General features: G+C 34.6%; 1 protein-coding gene across 1 annotated transcript in view; it reads right to left on the bottom strand.

The window, feature by feature from the left end:
* The window catches only part of aay (phosphoserine phosphatase), a 46756-nt gene extending 46734 nt beyond the window's left edge, over window positions 1–22 (bottom strand). The window contains exon 1 of the mRNA XM_067111453.1: window positions 1–22. This exon is cut by the window's left edge and continues 160 nt beyond it. The gene's annotated coding sequence lies outside the window, so the exon portion shown is untranslated.
* Window positions 23–7500: the final 7478 nt, after the last annotated feature.

Here is a 7500-nt window from a genome sequence, read left to right on the forward strand (position 1 = left end):
AATACCTTCACCTTTCCCCTAGACTGAGACACTTGGGAAAATTCCAATCAGCTGATCCGAGATGGGAGCTTGGGACGAGACTACAGACGAGACTGCGTCGCGCAACCTCACTGGCTGGGGACGAGAGCGCTGCTGCCAGCATTGTCGTTCGCGAGAGCTTGCTTGGGCCCGCTCTCTAAAGTTAAATTTATATTTTTCCGTCTTTGCTTTTTAATTCAAAGGAAAAACGGCTTAACATCAAGATAATAATCAAAAAGATAATGCTTGTTTGATTCTGCAACGAACACGCGGTGAGAAAATACTCAAACTGGGACACTAACCTGAGTGTTTCTCAAAGAAAGACCGAGCATTGCAATCTAGAAAGATGGCATCGTAAGCAAAGATTTCTGTGGAAATTGTCACCCACAAAAGATACGACACACAAATTTTAGTACTGCACGACATATGCATTTTAGTACTGAACTTCTTAGGAAGGCTCTAAACTTTCTGCTGGGTGTACTAGCCACTAAAATCAGTGGAGATTTCACATGGCTTCAAAGGCGTATATCGGAAAGTTTATCAATGACATCATAATATCCAACATACTGAATTGAGAGAGAGAGAGAGAGAGAGAGAGAGAGAGAGAGAGAGAGAGAGAGAGAGAGAGAGAGAGAGAGAAGAGCTTTCACTTAAGTTAACATATCAGTTTAAGGAGGAGTTATAGTCACTTGAGAACAAAGTATTATATCTTGTAGTAGAGAGAAGATAAAGAACAAAGATGAGGCGTGAAATGTTCAGAGGAATTGCCGTAGAAAAGCTACGAAGAAGAAGAAGAAGAAGAAGGAGAAGAAGAAGAAGGAGGAGGAGACGAAGAAGGAGAAGAACAAGAAGAAAAAGAATTGTCTTTATTTACATAGTCTTTTAGAAATCTTTCATACATTATTCAAGATCTTCACGTGAAAAATGATCGTAATTTACTTTCCTTCAGAAGCGAGTACACTGCTTGAGCGATTATCTTAGTGCAATCCACAAGCACCAGACATCAAGAGAAAGGGAATCGACGATCTGTATTGATTTTACAACTTGAATGAAGAGATGAGATATTTGCCGAGGGGTACGGGTAAGGAGAGAGAGAGAGAGAGAGAGAGAGAGAGAGAGAGAGAGAGAGAGAGAGAGAGAGAGAGAGAGAGAGAGAATTGGCCATTGGTTAAAGACCAAAGACAATCAAACACCCATCACGTATTGGTTTTGCGACTGTAAAGCCAAACGCTTGGGCAGTTTCAGCCATTCAGAGTTTAACACAATGAAAAGGGAAAGTTGGAGTGGTTGGACAGCAAGATTCAAGAAAGGGGACGGAAATGGAGGTAAAGTAAAAGACTAAAAAGTGGGTCCAACTGTGAACCGGAGGGACACTGTAAACAACATTTAGTAATGCCTACAGTGCGCCACGTGAGCTGTGCTAACGGCACTAGCTCCCGACAGGGATCACCATAGGTCTACTGGTGCTTGGTGCTCGAAATAGTGTCAAACACCTATGGATAAACATACACACATATACACACACACACACACACATATATATATATATATATATATGTATGTATATATGTATGTATATATATATATATATATATATATATATATATATATATATATATATATATATATATATATATATATATATATATATATATAGAGAGAGAGAGAGAGAGAGAGAGAGAGAGAGAGAGAGAGAGAGAGAGAGAGAGAAGGGAGTGGTAAGATGGATATATATATATATATATATATATATATATATATGTATATATATATATATATATATATATATATATATATATATATATATATATACATATGTATGTATATGTATACACACATATATATATCATCACACACATCTACTGTGGTAATGTGTGAGAAATGAACCACTTGCTAAAGCGATTATAAATAAATATACATATACATATACATATATATATATATATATATATATATATATATATATATATATATTTATATATTTATAATTATATATATAATTAGTATTTTAGCAAGTGATTCATTCATCACACATTACCACAGGTGGTGATGTGTGATATATATATATATATATATATATATATATATATATATATATATATATATATATATATAATATTGAGAAAGAGAGAGAGAGAGAGAGAGAGAGAGAAACTATCAAAATAAACTCGGACAGAGAAAAGACAAACTTCATCGCTAATCCGAGAAAGTTAATCAAAGAAGAAACGGTGCACAGTAAACAATAAGAAAGCAAGACAGAAACCAGTCGCTGCTGCGGGATTTTACGACTCCGGGAATAATATAGCTGCGTGGATTTAGCCTGTTTCCACCTCCCTGGGCTGTCTAATAAACAGCTGAGAACCCTTGCATTATTGCGTCTTTCATTACCCTTGCCCAAGGCGCTGCTTAACCTGCGACTGCAAGCGGATTTGACTGGATTTGCGGATTCCTCAGTATCACAAGAACAACCTGTTTCAATAAAAAAAAATACCTAAAATTTATTATCAAATGGTGAACAAATGTCAAAGGGCTGCCTATTTAAATGCTTCTATATTAAAATGAAAATATAAAACACTAATATATATTATCACGTGGTGAACAGGTGTCTCAGAGCTGTCTATTTAAATGCTGCTATATTCAAATAAACATATTAAACACTAACATTTATTATCAAGTGGTTAACAGATGTCTAAGAACTGCCTATTTAAATGTTGTTATATCAAATTAAAAATATAAAACACAAGTATTTATTATCAAATGGTGAACAAATGTTTAGGAACTTCCTATTCAAATGTCGTTACGTTGAAATAAAAGAAAGTACAAATATTTATTGGTATATATTAAAGAAAGGCCTGAGAAGTCCCTGTTCAAATATTGCTATATTACAAAAAAAAAAAAAAAAAATACAAAAGTACAAAGATTTATTGTTGTGTTGGAAGGAAATGCCTTTTTATACTGCTAGATTCCAATTAATGCAAAGAAATACCTCTTAATATTGTTATACTGCGATTGAAATGTAAAAAAATATACGGTATTTAGTATGAGATATTTAAAATACGAAGTATATCAATTTATAATAAATGTTTCTACGTGTATGGTCATACTGTAACTGAAATGAAACCTGACAAGGCTGGATTTTATTTTCATCTTGTAATATTACCAGTAACTGTAAACACCAACAATGAAAAATACATTTCGTACCGTCCCAAAATATCTATGAACATCTTTCAAAAAATTTTCATCAGTAATTACTAGGCTTCTCATATACATTCCAACACTCCCTGACCCCTTCACAAAGGTACTGCCCGATGTTCCCTGGTCTAGTAGATTATCCATGTGCACAGTATCCCTAGCAGTCTGTCCGTGAAAGGATTTACGTGCATCACCTCCTTGACAATACTGCATAATTCAGACAACTCCTGCGGGTACTGCATTAGCAGACTGTCCCGTTTGAGGCACCTTTGTGTAAAAGGGAAGGTGAGTATGAAGGTCACATTTTTGTCAGTTCCATAGTAAATGAGAATAATAAGGATGATAATAACGTACTGTACATACCTTCTAAAAGCAAAACAGCTCAAAATACCAAAGACTAGATTATTAAGTTTCCACAAAACAAATGCTCATAAAAAACCCGGAATGAAAAAATACAAGGGGTGAAGTCGTGTCTTTAAACTAACAAAAGCCAAAACTATAAAACTTCCACTATAGAGAGAACTGTTTCTGTACACTTTCAGGAATGGAATCTCAAACGCCAAAGACTATGTAACTCCATTATACAGAAACAATATCACCGTCCAGCATTAAAGTACATTTATTGTAAGGTCTCCAACAGGCCTGAGGTAACTATACACGTGACAGCTAGAATAACTCAATAGCTACGATCAAGAAGAAATGGGCTCCTTTCTATAAAGCAAAATGCACTTGACGGGGATTATCAGGTGTGTGGCACCTTCATCTCACTCGGCTTCTTTGCTCTCGATTGCTGCAAGGCACAATCTATGTGACCATGCAATCTTTTATTTAAAGCAGAGAAACTCTCTAGGTTAGTCTTCTTCTGCATGGCCATTCCCAAGATCATGCTATTTGCAGGGATTTTCCGCATACTCGACATGCTTCTCTCCTGAGCGGATATCCTTTTGAATGTTTTTCCTATATGCCGACCACAACCTCCGTTATATTACTCTTTAGAGTATCTTTCAGTCAACAGAAATTAGTATCACTAACTCCATTGCTATAATTTTATTTGTATAAAAGAATCAGCAAAGCTTAAAGAATCTTAAAAGACTGCCTACGAGCAGGCAAGTATTCTAATCACATGACTAGCAGACAATCTTTAACTTTCGCACGAATGTTCCAACAATTGTTGCAGAGGGTGACTACTGTCTGTCACAACTCTAAAAAATGAATATTTTCATCTCGAGTTTACTTCTGTCGTCGAACGAACAATTTTGCTCAGTACAATTCTTCCCTGACTGCCGCAATGATTCCTGCAGAGCGATGTCCTCTCGTAATCGTCGCCTCTCTCAAAATTCTACTCTTCGTTATTTCTCTGATATCTTGTAACTTTCTCAGTTCCCATCAAGCACGATGTTGCTTACAAGTGCAGAGTTTCCTATTCCTTGAGATCTTCTCCTCATCCTTGCTTTGCTGTTTTCTTCGAAAGGAATCCCATAATTTTATGCATCATAAATTATTGTGTCTTCTCTTACAGCTGATACATCTTGTGACTTTCTTGTCTATTATACAACTGGCTCTTGCCAGTCTTGCAAGTCTACTTGTCCCAGATTTTCTCTTAAGCTTTTGTTCAATCGTTTTCCGAAATGCAGGTGTGCGCAACGCCTTTAAATAAAAATAGAAGTAGTTGATTGTCAGAAGCTTATTCCTACCTGTCGGCCCAGTGCTGCTCCAGATAATTTGAAGAACTAGGTCCTGAAGAAATTAAGTAAGGCGCATCTGTTAGTATGGAGACGCTACAAATACTTGGCGCTACTCTGCTCCGAAACATCACCAAATATGTCCGTGAAAAGTTAAAATTGGAATATCGAGCAGTTGTCCCAGCTGTATGAGCAACTTATCCAACAATATATCGTCGGGCACCCATCAATACTCAGCTCTGAACTAACTGAAAGAAGAACATAAACTTTAACAGCCAGTGCAAAGCAGTTGCATACTGCTTCTTAAACAACGCCAGTCACTCACAAGAGACCGGTGTTTTGATAAAATAATTTTTCCCCCCTTGTCTCTCTCGTGTTCCCTGACTCGAACCACTTTCATTTCTTGAAAGGTCGAGTCTTTCTTTAGCTAAGAAGACAAAGTCCGCCTGGACCGTCTCCATGCCATGTAGTCAAACCACGTTTTGCTGTGCATTTTCACCCGTCGTAAAAAGGCACCTTTCTATGCATAAAAAACATGTGGTTCAAAGAACACGTATATTTATGGCAAGTGGTTTATGTATGCGCGATCAGAAACACTTTGACAAGGACCCAGTTCAGAAATAGAAACGTAACTAAAATGGCATGCGAGCTAAACTCCCTGACTTATTTATTTATTCTTGGCACCGATCGTGCCGATAATATTTGTCTTAGAGCGCACTTTTGATTCGGGTGGAATGTTTATGGTAATGTTTGTAAACTTTTTGAATTTCATGGCTGCAATTTAAGAGGATTAAAACTCAGACCACTCATTAAAATGAACTATTAATAAAATATATATATTTACGTCAAGACAGAAGCGGCAACCAGGAATAAATTAGGCATCCTTGAGCTATATATATATATATATATATATATATATATATATATATATATATATATATATTATATATATATATATATATATACAAATATATATATATATAAATATATATATATATACAGTATATTCTAATTTAAATTTCAGTCACATTTGATGCTTGCTGCTCTTTATATATGAAGTCATTGGTTATTAGCTCAAGGAAGCCTAATTTATTCCTAGATATACAAATATATATATATATAAATATATATATATATATATATATATATATATTTATATATTTGATATTATCTTTTATATATATATCATTGGTTATATATATATATATATACATAATTTATTCCTATATATATATATATTGATATATATATATATAATATATATATATATATATATATATATATATATATACGACTCACACTCGAAAGACCGGGGTTCGGCCCCGTGGTGAGTCAGAAATTTAATTTCTGTGAAACACGTTTCCATGCGTTTATTTCCATCATATCTCACAGTGGAAATGGTAAGTCGAATGAAATGTTAGCAATTCGAGGGCTGATGGTTCGGGGAGTTGGGTAAAATTCGCTAGTATGTTAGGCCTTAGTCGCCTGCCCAGGAAGCAAATTCCCGAGATGTATACTACAGATTATTTTCAAGAAAATTCTGTGTGGTTAGTTTTTAAGATATGGCATTCCGTTTTTTTAGGGAAAGGTTCCGGTACTCGGTTACATCTCGGAAAAATGCGCCCGGGAAAAACCTCAAGCACGCAGTACTTAGGTTCCGACCCCTTTTATGATTGTGTGCGAATTGCTAATTCGAAAGACCGGGGTTCAGTCCTGTGGTGAGTCAGAAAAAAAATATATATATACTGTATATATGTATATATATATATATATATATATATATATATATATATATATATATATATATATATATATATATATATATATATATATATATATATATATATATATATATATATATATATATATATATATATATATATATATATATATATATATATATATATATATATATATATATATATATATATATATATATATATATATATATATATACACAGTATATGCAATTTGTGTGTTTTACGTGCATTATTTTGTAAAGCAATTCAAGAAATACCAAGAAGACAAAAGTTCGTGTAATGAGTAGGAGTTACATCAGCATAAGAATATAAGAAGGGGACTAATGAAGGTCATTAAATGTCTGCAGGAGATATAACATAACACAAAAGGTTGAGGAAAACGGCAAATAATCCAGAATCAACCTTAACCACTGACACAAGACGAAGAGAGAATACTGTAACCCTTCTTGTAGAGAATATCAATGGGGTACTTAAACAGTCGTTTTTTAGATCATAAAGTTAGATTTTCTTGAGGTTCAACATTCCTGATACCTGATGGCCAACACCAATACTATTCTGTATCATGGATCATCACGCAAGGTTTTCAAATGTTTTTCTTGTCCGAAGAAGCCTTATGGGAAGTTTCGGGAGACTGAAAGGCGTCCAGTTATGTAAACATTCTAGGAAATTAACTCTAGGAGAAATAACAAAAACAGGACGATACCAACGTGTTTTTTATCTTGAACCTTCTTTAGGAAGCTAAATCGTTTTGACAGATGTTTTAACAACGGATGCCCTTCCTGACTACAACCCTCCCTATACAGGAGGGGACTGGCCCCCCGAGTGTGCTGTTTATATGCATGCATTGC

Source organism: Macrobrachium rosenbergii, chromosome 11, assembly GCF_040412425.1.
Source record: "Macrobrachium rosenbergii isolate ZJJX-2024 chromosome 11, ASM4041242v1, whole genome shotgun sequence".
NCBI lineage: Eukaryota > Metazoa > Arthropoda > Malacostraca > Decapoda > Palaemonidae > Macrobrachium > Macrobrachium rosenbergii.